This window comes from Mastomys coucha, unplaced genomic scaffold (genome assembly GCF_008632895.1).
Source record: "Mastomys coucha isolate ucsf_1 unplaced genomic scaffold, UCSF_Mcou_1 pScaffold8, whole genome shotgun sequence".
Taxonomy (NCBI): Eukaryota; Metazoa; Chordata; class Mammalia; order Rodentia; family Muridae; genus Mastomys; species Mastomys coucha.
This window is the reverse complement of record NW_022196914.1, coordinates 49,467,636-49,480,253: the sequence shown is the minus strand read 5'-3', so window position 1 is coordinate 49,480,253 and position 12,618 is coordinate 49,467,636. Positions and strand designations below refer to the sequence as shown.

At 36.1% G+C, this 12,618-nt stretch overlaps 1 protein-coding gene across 2 annotated transcripts in view; it reads right to left on the bottom strand.

The window, feature by feature from the left end:
- Positions 1-12,618, bottom strand: part of Edil3 (EGF like repeats and discoidin domains 3) — a 486,419-nt gene that overhangs the window by 288,667 nt on the left and 185,134 nt on the right. The window lies entirely within an intron of this gene.

The following is a 12,618-nucleotide window of genomic DNA, read 5'->3' as shown; positions in this document are numbered from 1 at the left end:
GGATAGTGTTACAGTATTTAAAATATCAGATGATGCACAATCTTATCAATTAAAGAGTATTTAAAAATAGATGTACTTTTTGCAAGATCCTTTTTTCTTTGAAGACAGTGATTGGATGCTGTGGAAGAATTTGTGTTACCTCTGGAAATCTGTCCTTCCTGATTTCCATTTTAATTACTGAGCAGGAGGTATTCCAGTTTCATTCAGATGGGAAAGGCACAGACTCAAACTTCACAGCTGAGATGCTGAAGCACAGCTGGACAGGCCAGTTGTTGTTTGGACTGCCTCCTAAGGTCACACATGTGGCTTCTTTGTGGTAGACTTGAGAAATCATCAAACAAAGCGAGCATGGATTCTAGCCAGCTGGCCATCTGTTCCTTCACCCACTGTGATAATTTGGTCTTGTAGAGTTTTGTTAAGTGAGCATTAAGTAATGACCATGTCAAACTGGTTGCATAGTGAAAGCCTCTTAATCACAGAATGAAAGCGCAGGGGAAGCTTACTCAAACACAGAAAAGGTCACCAAATCCATCTAAGGTGAAATGCAAAGCAAAGCAAAACAGAACCCGTACCAAAACAGTGAATAGACAGAAAAAAATCATTAACTCCATTTGCATGTTCACATTGAATTATATTGATTCCATACAGAACAGAGGTGGCTGGACATTGTATAGGGTAGCTAGGAGTTAGATGAATACAACCAGACATCCTATTACCTCATTTTGTACAAACATACTAAAGAATTGAGATGAAAAAAAAAAAAGAATTGAGATGCTAAGAGAATGTGTGAGTGGCTTTATCATATCATCTTAAGTAAAGACGCTTACTTCGTGAGTCATTGATATGAAACAGTAATTTGTCCTGATAGCTCAGACTACATTCTACATAATTGTTCTTGTTTTGTTTTTGCTAGGTTTTCAGAGAAAGCATTCAAAAGAATGTGTTTCCTTATGTTATATTTGTGTACACACTTTTCTCTTATTCATCCTCCTCTACTTCCCTCTGAGTCAATGATTCTCAACTTTCTTAATATTGTGATCTTTAATACAGTTTGTCATGTTGTTTTGACCCCCAGCCATTGATTTATTTTCACTTCTGTTTGTAACTGTAATTTTGCCCCTGTTAGGAATCATAGTATGAACATCTGTGTTTTCAGGTGATTGTAGGTGACTCCTATCTGACACCCTAAAGGCATCACTAGCCATAGATTGAGAACCACTGTTCGACATTTCTCTTTGAGTCCTTCTTCCAGTAAAATTTCTCTTTTTTGCCAAAGTAATATCTTAATTATTTAGAAATTTCATACAATGTACCTGATCACATTTGGTTTCCATTCCTGTCAGGTACACCATAGATCCATCACCAAAAGAAGAAAAATATAGCAAGTCCATTTCTGTTGTCCACATACTCACTGAAGCATGATGGTACTCACAGTGTCATCTCCTTAAAGAAAATTCTTTTGCATCTCCTTGCAAGTTCATGTCACATATACTTAATTCTCTTACCCACAGCTTTTAGATTTTTTTCTTCCAACTTTTTTTTCCTTCCTAGATCCTCAATTTACCATTGTGGACACACACACAAATATGTACACACATACATACACATACACAAACACAGAGTTAAATGCTCCTAAGTACCATATATTTCTACCAATCATTGAACTTCTGAACTGAGTAGAGAGTTCTTAAAAGTTCAAAAAAAATTGGTGAAAAGATACTCAACATCCTTAGGCATCAGAAAAGGTAAATTAGGATAGACACTACAATGCACTGTAGTTAGTATGTGGAGAATGATGAGGACTCATATTCGCTGCTGGTGGTGATGCATAGTGGTACAGCCACTATGTGAGTCGGTCTCAAGATTTCTTAAAAGATAAATGAAATAAAGTCATGTAATCAAGGATATCATTCTTTTTTTTTTTTTTTTTTTTTTTTGGTTTTTCAAGACAGGGTTTCTCTGTGTAGTCCTGGCTATCCGGGAACTCACTTTGTAGACCAGGCTGGCCTTGAACTCACAAATCTGCCTGCCTCTGCCTCCCAAGTGCTGGGATTAAAGGTGTGTGCCACCACTGCCCGGCCAAGGATACCATTCTTAATTGCTACTAATGAGATGTGTGCTCTTGTTTTTTAAACATTTTAGCTATCCCCTTTGAGAAATGCAGCTTTACATCATATATACATTTTTGAATCATGCAAACATTAAAATATATAATTTTTAGGTTACTATACAAATTAGTAGATTTTATAATGTCATTTTATATGTATATATAATTATACTTTGCAGTCAGTTAATTCTCTCTCCTTGACTGCTGTTACAATGCCCTACAATGCCCATCCTGGGATGAATCCATCCCTTCCCCTAGATAATGCTTTTTTCCAGGTTTATTCCATTATTCTTTCTATATAACTTCTCTTTAAGATCAATCAATCACATTCTATGACATGAGTCATGCCCAGGAGTAGATATGGTCAACAAAGTCAAACTCTGTATATTTGTTTGTTTATGTTATTGTGATCTTTGGTGTGATTTACATTTTTTGTCTTCTTGCTTATTATTTTTGCTTCCTGTCCCCACAACTCTAGGTTCTGCTGACCTAGAAGTTTTGGTTCCAGAGGGGGGAGTTCTCGTACTAGGAGCCACAACAAACATTCCATTGAACTGGAAGCTCAGATTTTTCTTCTGGTCATTTTGGGCTTCTAATGCCCTTAAACCAACAGGCTAAGAAAGGAATAAAGTGTTAGGAGGAGTGATAGATCCAGATTACCATGGAGAAATTGGATTGCCTCTCCACAATGGAGGTCAACAGGATTATGTCTGGAGAGCAGGAGAACCCTTAGGGCATCTCTTAGTACTATCATGTCCTGTGATTAAAGTCGATGGGAAATTACAACAGCCTAATCCAAGCAGGATGACAAAGGATGCAGACCCATCAGGAATGAAGGTATGGGTGAATCTTCCAGGAAAAGAGCCAAGACCTGCTGAGGTGCTTGCCAAGGGTGAAGGAAATACAGAATGGGTAGTAGAGGAAGGTAGTTATAAATACCAGCTAAGGCCACGTAATCAGGTGCAGAAACGAGGATTATAAACTAATATGAATGCTTCTGTCTTGTTTTGTTAAGATTACATTTGTCTTTCTTCCAATTCCATTAACATAAATTGGTATTTAAGTTGAGACACTAAAAGAATGTTTCCAAGGAACATTGCCCTGTTGTAAACGTACAAATGCATTTGCAATTGTACAAGGAATAGTTGCATCATTTTAGGCTTATTCATGTTCTTGTTATTGTTTCATGTGGTCATGAAATATTATTTGTGTCATGTTGACAAGGGGTATATTGGTTATTCATGGCTGTCAACTTGACTATATCTGGAATGAACTACAATAGAGAATTGGAAGGGTCACCTGTGATCTTAATCTGGAGGCTGATAGATACAAGTTTCTGACCTGGATCTTGGCATGGAGATGTTGAGGCATAGTGGCTATGAATCCCAGAAGATTAAGAGAGAAAGATATCTGAGTTCAAGGTCATCTCGTATTAAAGGTGTGGTGGCACACCCTTTTAATCTGGGCCACACCTTTTTCTGGAGACCTATATAAGGACATTGGAAGAAAGAAGGCTTATCTTAAAATAATTTACTTTACTTAAATTAAAATTTAAAGTTACATAAATGCTATTGACGATTTGGGAAAATCAAAGATTAAAAGAAAAAAACAATAACAAATGGCATAATGAAGAAGAAAATTGAAAATATAAAAGCCCACAAGGAAATGGGGGAAAAGTTTTTCTTCCTGTGATGAAAAGAATCTATTCCAAATAAAAATAGCTTTAACTTAGTTATTTACAGTAAAAAGCAATTAAACCTAACCTAATAAAATAGCTTGCATTTTGTTCCTATGGTAAATCTTGTTTGTTCTTGCATGTTTTTAAATATTTTTGAAGTTATTGTGTAATTATATCATTAACCCTCTTTCCTGTCTCCTTTCTAACCCTTCCCATGTACCCCTTTGTACTCATTCAAACTCATGGCCTCTTTTGCTTTAAGAGTTGTTACATATATGTGTGTGTTCTTAAATACATAACGACAACCTCCTCAATGTGTTTCATGCTCCTCGTATGTATGTTTTTAGGACTGACCATTTGGTTTTGAATAAGCAATTGGTATGCTCTTTCCTACAGAAGACTGCTTCTCCCACTCTGCATTCGTTGGTTGCTGATAATTCTCTGTCTGAAGGTGAGACCTCATGGGCTTGTTATTTTCTTTTTATAGTTTTGGAACTTACAATGCTCCTTGCTTCCCTGAGTTTCCTTTGTTTCTTTTTTTTTTTAATTTTTCTTTTTGTTTTTTTGAGACAGCATTTCTCTGTATAGCCCTGGCTGTCCTGGTCACTCTGTAGACCAGGCTGGCCTCGAACTCAGAAATCCACCTGCCTCTGCCTCCCAAGTGCTGGGATTAAAGGTGTGTACCACAAATCATATGGATGGATTGCAAGTTTATTTGCAAGCCCCTTTTTTCCCCTGTGTATCTTAAAACTACTTGTGGAGTGGTGGCATCGAGTGAGTATCTGGGAATCCACTCTTTTTTTTATTAGATATTTTCTTTATTTACATTTCAAATGATATCCCCTTTCCCAGTTTCACCTCAAAAAATAAATAAATAAATAAAACTGTTCCCTCCCCTCTGCCCCTGCTCACCAACCCAACCTTGTGGGATTGAGCAACTGCTACATCCTTGGACTTTTGTTCACAGCTGCTCCTGACCATTGTTGGGAGTTGGGCTATAGACTGTAAGTCATCAACAAATTCCTTTACTATATAGATACTACCCATAAGTTCTATACTCTAGAGAACCCTGACTAATACAGTATTCATTTTGATACTGGTCTTTTGGTTCTTTGTTCACTTTTTACAGAGAGATAGAAAGGGAGAGAGACAGACATACACAGAGACAGACAGACACACACACACACACACACACACACAGATAGAGAGATAGAGAGAGAGAGAGAGAGAGAGAGAGAGAGAAAGAGAACAAAAATGAATGGGTGAAAAGGGAGGTAGAAAATATCTAGAAATGTTGGCGAAGGAGGAAGTGATCAAAATATATTGTATACAAAAGTATTTCAATAAATAAACATCTTTTCTCCTCCTCTATTAGATCATCTGTATTTTTGTGTCATCAACGCACACAGACATACACATAAGTTTTTAAAACTCCAAATGGGTAATTAATGATTCATGTAATAAATTATAATATTGAGATACTTCTAATCAATTGCTCATCAAGAGTTCCTGTTATTTCATGTGATCTGTAATTCCAAAACATATCTACTTGTATTAATTTTACATTGGTAATATCAATTCAACTCTTCACAATTTTGTGACATAACATTTGACCAAGTAAAGTTACCTTAAACTTCTAACATAAAACAATCACCTCTATTCCATGAATTCTATTTTGTAGAGGAGATTTAATGCAGCAACATGGTTACTCTGGCAAAGGATCACATCTAAAGATACAGTCCTATACAATCTGGCTGGAATACAGACATGTCCTTAGTACATACCATTAATCCCTCTGGCTACAATACAAACATGCCTTTAGTATACACCTTCAATCCCAAACAATGATGTCTAATTGAGGGACAGACAAAGTATCAGATCACAGAAAGATTTGACAGAATGAATCAGAGATAGAATGTGCTCAACTCTCATGAAAACAGACAGGAAAATGAAGATACTTAATAGAGTGTAAAGAGAGAGTGGGTGGAGGCAATTGAGTTCAGTTAGTCAGAGAGCACTTGTGACAGTACAGTGGAGTTCAGTTCCATTTCATTAGTGCAGCAGAGACATTTGAAGACAACAAATAAGAAGAAGCAGAAGAATAGAACAGATTGCCTAAGTTAGTTTAAGTTCAAGCAGAATAATTCAGTGAGAAGCCAAGGAAAGACAGATTGAATCAGTCAGCTTGGAAAGGAGTTTGGGCCAGAAAGACTAAGTTGAACCAGCTAGCCAGACCCCAGAAAGAACTAGAAAGTGTGAGCTTATTCAGCAGTAAGCCTCTGAGATAACAGTTACTTCTGGTGAATAAAATTTACTTTTACATGGCTTAAATATCTTCCTACCTCCAAATATTTTTCTTACCTTACTCTCTAAAAGTAATTCTATTTTTTTTCTAAGATTACATTTTCACCAACCCTTTCCTATCATTTCTTCTTATTCCCCCAACATAATATTTATCAGCTTTTGTAGACTTATTTGTTTATACATTTGTTGGTTGGCCTAATCATTCATGTCAGAATAATGTTATTATTGTGTCCCAGACACATAGTATTTTTTATATTACGTAATGCCCTGTAATAGATAAATTCACAAATCAAATAACCACATAAAGAAACAGAGCTGTCAAGAAAGTGTAATGTGACATAACAATATATTAGAAGTTTTTGAAGGAACAGAGTTAAAATTAAAACCCAACACTAAGTAAGAACTACAATAAGAAAGATGCATATTCCATATTATCTCTATGGAAGCAAAAGCTGGATAGAAATCAGGTGCTATAAGGAGGCCTATATAGCTTGAATAAACAAAGCAAGGTTAAATAGATAGACAGAAACTGAGTCAGGAAAGCCCTTCCAGGCAAATATAAAAGTGTTTCTGGAAAAGAAATGCTGACATGGTTTAAAAATAATATACCTGGCCTGGATTCAACTTGAAAGAAAACTCTTTGGGTAGTATAGATAATGTTTGAAAAGAATGAGTGGAAATAGAGTAAACAAACTGAAGATAACAAAACTTGCTCAAGAAGGCACAAAAGGAGGCCTGGACTAGATTGATGGAGATATGGAGGAAGGGGAAGATCTGACAGAATATCCAAGCATGACCCCTTTCCAGAAATAACATTTTGATGTGGGAGCATTGATGCCACCTGCTGACAGAACAGAGCAGGGAGGAAAATAAATTAGAAATCGTTACTGACATAACATTCATAAGCTACCCACTGGTAAGAAGTGGAGAATATTAAAATGTTTCTTGATGTAGGTGGAAATTAATGTCTACAGATGTGCCCATTAACTAAAAGAAATGGCACAGAAAAAGGTGCAAACAATCTAGAATAAAGTCTAATGCAATTCTACCATGTAATGCCAGGGTATAACTAATGTAAACACAACAGCTATGGGCAAGAAAGAAATTACCAGGGAAATAACTCCTTTGTCCAGTAGTAATTGCTAATTACAATCAGATTTTCATCCAAAATTAACACTAAATACCAGGACACATAAGATTTCTATTTTGGTGTATGTTTTTATAAGTACTCTTTGGGTTACACATATACAAGCATGCAGTACATACCTACTGAATGTAAGAAAATCACAGCTGTTAATGAAGAGTTAGGTAGAGGAAATATGCTCTTTTGAGTGACATTATTTAAAATCAACTGGACATTCTGTTTGGTCCTTTTCTAATCTGGAGAGTTACTTTCATATTAATACAGGACAAGCTACAAATACAATCTAAATTATACCAATATATTTAGCTTTTACAAGTTGGCTCATTTGGCCCATAAGAGGAAACCTGGGAAATGAAAAAGTGTTTGATGAAAATGAAAATAGTTAAGAATGTACAAAGAAATCATATTGGTTTTAGGTTTGTATGGAGCCCATCTCCCTTTTTTCCACCTTTCATTTTGAATCTTTATTATCTGCCTCCTGCTGGTTTTAGAGGTGGGTGCTACTATTGCGCAATAACCCTGAAGTCTTCTTGTACATCTAAGACTGATTCTTGTGAACGCATTTTGGTTAGAGTCCAGTTTACACTGCTATACCATGAAGATGAGACATGTTCTGCAAAGCTTTACTCATGCTGCTAACCAGTGTAAAGAAAAATATAAACAAACAAAAACAAAAAAAACAAAGAGAGGAAGAAAAAAGATATCACACCTCCTATATGCCTGGAAGTATAATAAATAAATATGGGGTAAGCTAGGAGTTCACTTAATGTTTGTAACAATATATTACCATTGCAAACTCAGTTAAAATTGTTGAGCTATGAAGCTCAATTCACATAAATATTAAGTATATATAACCCACATAAGTATTAAATATATATAACCAGATCTGCATTACTATAAAATCTTCACTTCTACATTTCCAGTATTATACACTTAAATTGTAAATTCCATGTTAAATTAATCACATGAATATAGATAAGGATATTTTGCATAGCACCACAGTAATTACTGTATTCCTTCTAAAAAAAAAAAAAAACTATTGAAACTCACAATTTCTACTGAATGTTACAAGATTGACTGTATTTCATAAATGGCCTAGCTTCATTTATGAAAGTTATGAGACATTGAAGACCATCTTATTCTAATCCATTGATAAAAAGATAAATATTCCACTTTAATATCACTTTCTTTGGACTCTGACATTATATTTAATGCTGTATTAAATAGGCTTATAAAACATTAAAATAAGTGGCAATAATCCAGTTTTGGCAGTGTTGGAATATAATATTTATAATATTTTTATGTTCCAAGCAAAACTTATTGATATATCCAAGAAGGTACCATAATGGATAATAACACAGAGCTGAATTCATTCCTTAATTCAAGATGCTATGGATTTATTCTATTATCTTTTCTTTTTATTTATTTATTTTTTAATTTATTTTTTATTAAACTAATTTACTTTTTGCACTCCATATTCCATTCCCTGCCCCCTCCCCATCTACCCTCCGACTGCTCCTTATTCCACACCTTCTCCCCACGCCTGTCTCTGCGTGGATGCTCCGACCTCCCACTCCACCTGACCTCTGAACTCCCTTGGTCCTCTAGTCCCTTGAGCATTAGGTGCATCATCTCTAAATGAACACAGTGTTGGGGACCTCATATCACCTTGTGTATGCTTCCTGTTTGGTGGTTCAGTATTTGATAGATCTCGGGGGTTCAAATTAATTGAGACTGCTGGTCCTCCTACAGGGTTGCCCTTCTCCTCAGCGTCTTTCAGCCTTCCCTAATTCAACAACAGGGGTCAGCTGCTTCTGTCCATTAGTTGGGTGCATATATCTGCATCTGACTCTTTCAGCTGCTTGTTGGGTCTTTCGGAGGGCAGTCATGATAGATCCTTTTTTGTGAGAGCTCTAAAGCCTCAGTAATAGTGTCAGGCTTTGGGACCTCTGCCTGAGCTGGATCCCACTTTGGGCCTGTCACTGGACCTTCTTTTCCTCAGGTTTCTCTCCATTTCCATCTCGGTAATTCTTTCAGACAGGAACAACTATGGTTCAGAGATGTGACCAAGAAACTTATTTTTTATAAAATGTTATAAAGTCCATATCAACATCACACCAGTCAGAATGGCTAAGATAAAAAACTCAGGTGGCAGCAGATGATGGCAAGGATGTGGAGAAAGGGGAACACTCCTTCATTCTTGGTGGGATTGCAAGATTGTACAATTACTCTGGAAATCAGTCCAACAGATCCTCAGAAAATTAGATATAATCCTACCCCAGGACCCGGCTAAACCACTACTGGGCATATAACAAAAAGATGTTCCAACATATAACAAGGGCACATGCTACACTATGTTCATAGCAGCCTTATTATAATAGCGAGAAGCTGGAAAGAACCCAAATGTCCCTCAACAGAGGAATGGATATAGAAAATGTAGTAAATTTGCACAATGGAGCACTACTCAGCTATTACGAACAATGAGTTCATGAAATTCTTAGGCAAACAGATAGAATTAGAAAATATCATCCTGAGTGAGATAACCGATTCACAAAAAAAAAAAAAAAAAAAGAAAGAAAGAAAAAAGAAAACCCACACATGGTATGCAGTCGTTGATAAGTGCATATTAGCCTTAAAGCTTGGAATACCCAAGATACAATTCACAGACTAGAAGGAAGACCAAAGTGCGGATGCTTCAGGAGGAACAAAATACTCATGAGAGGAAATACAGAGACAAAATGTGGAACAGAGACTGAAGGAAAGGCCATCCAGAGACTGCCCCACCTGGGAATCCATCCCAGACACAGATACCAAACCCAGGCACTATTGCTGATTCCAAGAATTGCTTGCTGACAGGAGTCAGATATAGCTGTCTCCTGAGAGGCTCGACCAGAGACTGAGCATGGAGACCCCAATGTAGGAGTTAGGGGGAGGACTGAAGGAGCTGAAGAGGTTTGCAACCCATAGGAAGAACAACAATATCAACCAACCAGACTCCCCAGAGCTCCCAGGAACTAAACCACCAACCAAAGAGTACACATGGAGGGACCCAATGTTTCCAGCCGCATATGTAGCAAAAGATGGCTATGTCAGACATCAGTGGGAAGAGAGGCCCTTGGTCCTGGGAAGCCTTGATGCCCCAGTGTAGGGGAATGCTAGGGCAGGGAGGAAGGAGTAGGTGAGTGTGTGGGTGACCACCTCATAGAACTAGGGGGAGGGAGAATGGAATAGGAGTTTTCTGGTCTGGAAACTGGGAAAGGAGATAACATTTGAAATGTAAATAAATAAAATATCTAATAAAAAACACATATTGGTAAAAGTTGCTAAACTTAAAAAAAATTAAAACAAACAAACAAAAAACCCACAAAATGTAAATTGTAGCATTCACACTACTAGAAGGTGCCATGTACCTTCCCAAGGATGGAGCAACTAACAATCCTAGCAACTTGGATGTCTCTGAGCTATATCAATGTCTTATATGGTACAATAACACTAACAGTGCAATAGTAACCAATAGCTCTTTTATTTGACTTAAGACTCACTAATCAAAAAGTATATCATACGTGGTACTGGAAATCTAACCAACTAATCATTGCGAATGAGTTTGTGTCTATTATAGGAGAATATGCAACTACTAATTTACCAAATCAATGCAATACCTAACCAGCATCTCTATATGTTTCTTATACCCACAGATAAATATATTCTTTAACCCTCATAAAGGAAACTTCTAATTGTAAAAGACAGAAAACACCATGGAAATCCACAACAAATTGATATGCAGAGTTTTGGTTTTGGAAATTGGTCACTATGGATCTATCTATAAAAACTTAAGACTCAGGAAACATTGCAGAAGAGGGTACAAAAAGACTGAAAGAGCTAGAGGATGAGGAACATTAGTGAGACTGATTCTCTACTAGCATCCAAAGAATATATAAGATGAAAAATGAGGAAACCAATCAATAAACATGCCAAATTGGACAAGGGAAAGTCTGCAAGACCTGGACATTACACACACACACACACACATACACACACACACATACACACACACACACACACATGATACTATATGTAACTGAGTAAAGCTGTGTGCACTAGAGGTAGTCTTTCTTAGGAAAGACCATACCAACCTGGCTGTTTAGTGAGAAATAATCGGCTATGAAAATATACACACAAGTCACATTATGGGGACTCAAAAGGTTATACTAAGGTATATACATGCATACATATATACACATGCAATCAAAATTGAAGGCATGAATAAAGGAGTGTAGAGGGTGTTATATGGCAAGTGTTGGAGCTAGAAAAGAAAAGGAGGAAATGCAATTTAAATGCAATGTCAAAACTAAACAATGAAAATAAGTAAATGTCTTAAATAATTAATAAGATGTGCTATGGTCAAGCAGCTATTTAAATATAGTAGTTCCATAATGTTTCTATTTAACATCAATTTAAGAAGGTCAAAGGGTTTTCAGAGTAACATCAGTTATGCAAGCAGCAAATGTGTTTCTTCTACTTGGTTAATATAGAATAGCTTATAGCAGGATGCTTCCTGCAAAAAAGCTTTTAAAATTATTTTATAAATCTAATTAAGGTGGAGCATAGGCAATGAAATAAAGAGATTTATGACAGCCTATTTAATGCTAAAACAATCATGAACATTTATAGATATTGTAATTTCCAATGACCTAGCTAGATTTTTTTTTACAATGTTGTGTATGCCAGTGTGGTAAATATGTTAAATTCCTAGCATAGACTGTTATGCAGGGAAGATGACTGTCACTAAGGCATTCAGAGATCACTGTATTATTCAAGATTAAATACCTGAGTTATATGTGAAATGACTCTCATCTACATCCTATTACACTTGCTGTAATAATTTTCAAGATGAAATAATTTTAAATATGCTTTATGTTAGAAAAATTAAATGATTTAGAAATTCCTTGATATCTGCGTCAAGGGGATCAAATACTCTACAAGGTGAAGCTCTTCACTTTCCTTGGGATCTACTCAACCCACCTTTAAATGAAAACCTGCTGCATTTGCTTTGATTAACTGTATTTCACAGGCCTTCCAATTCTTATAAGATGCCATTCCTATTTCTGGTTATGTTGTCCTGTGTGAAAATGCTGATCATTCTATGTTCAAAATGTTATCTGTTCCATAGTTAGAAAACACAGATAAGTAAGTAGAGTAAATAGTTTAGTAATATTATATTGCACTAAGTGAAAAACTGCATTTCTATACAATCCTTGTTTTCATGGTGAAAATGACAGTAGACTCTATCTCTGGAGCCTTGACCTTGCTCCTCTACCTGAGGAGCCTTTATATAAATTTTACCATTTTTATCTCTATTTTTATCTCTATTAAACTTTCCTCCAG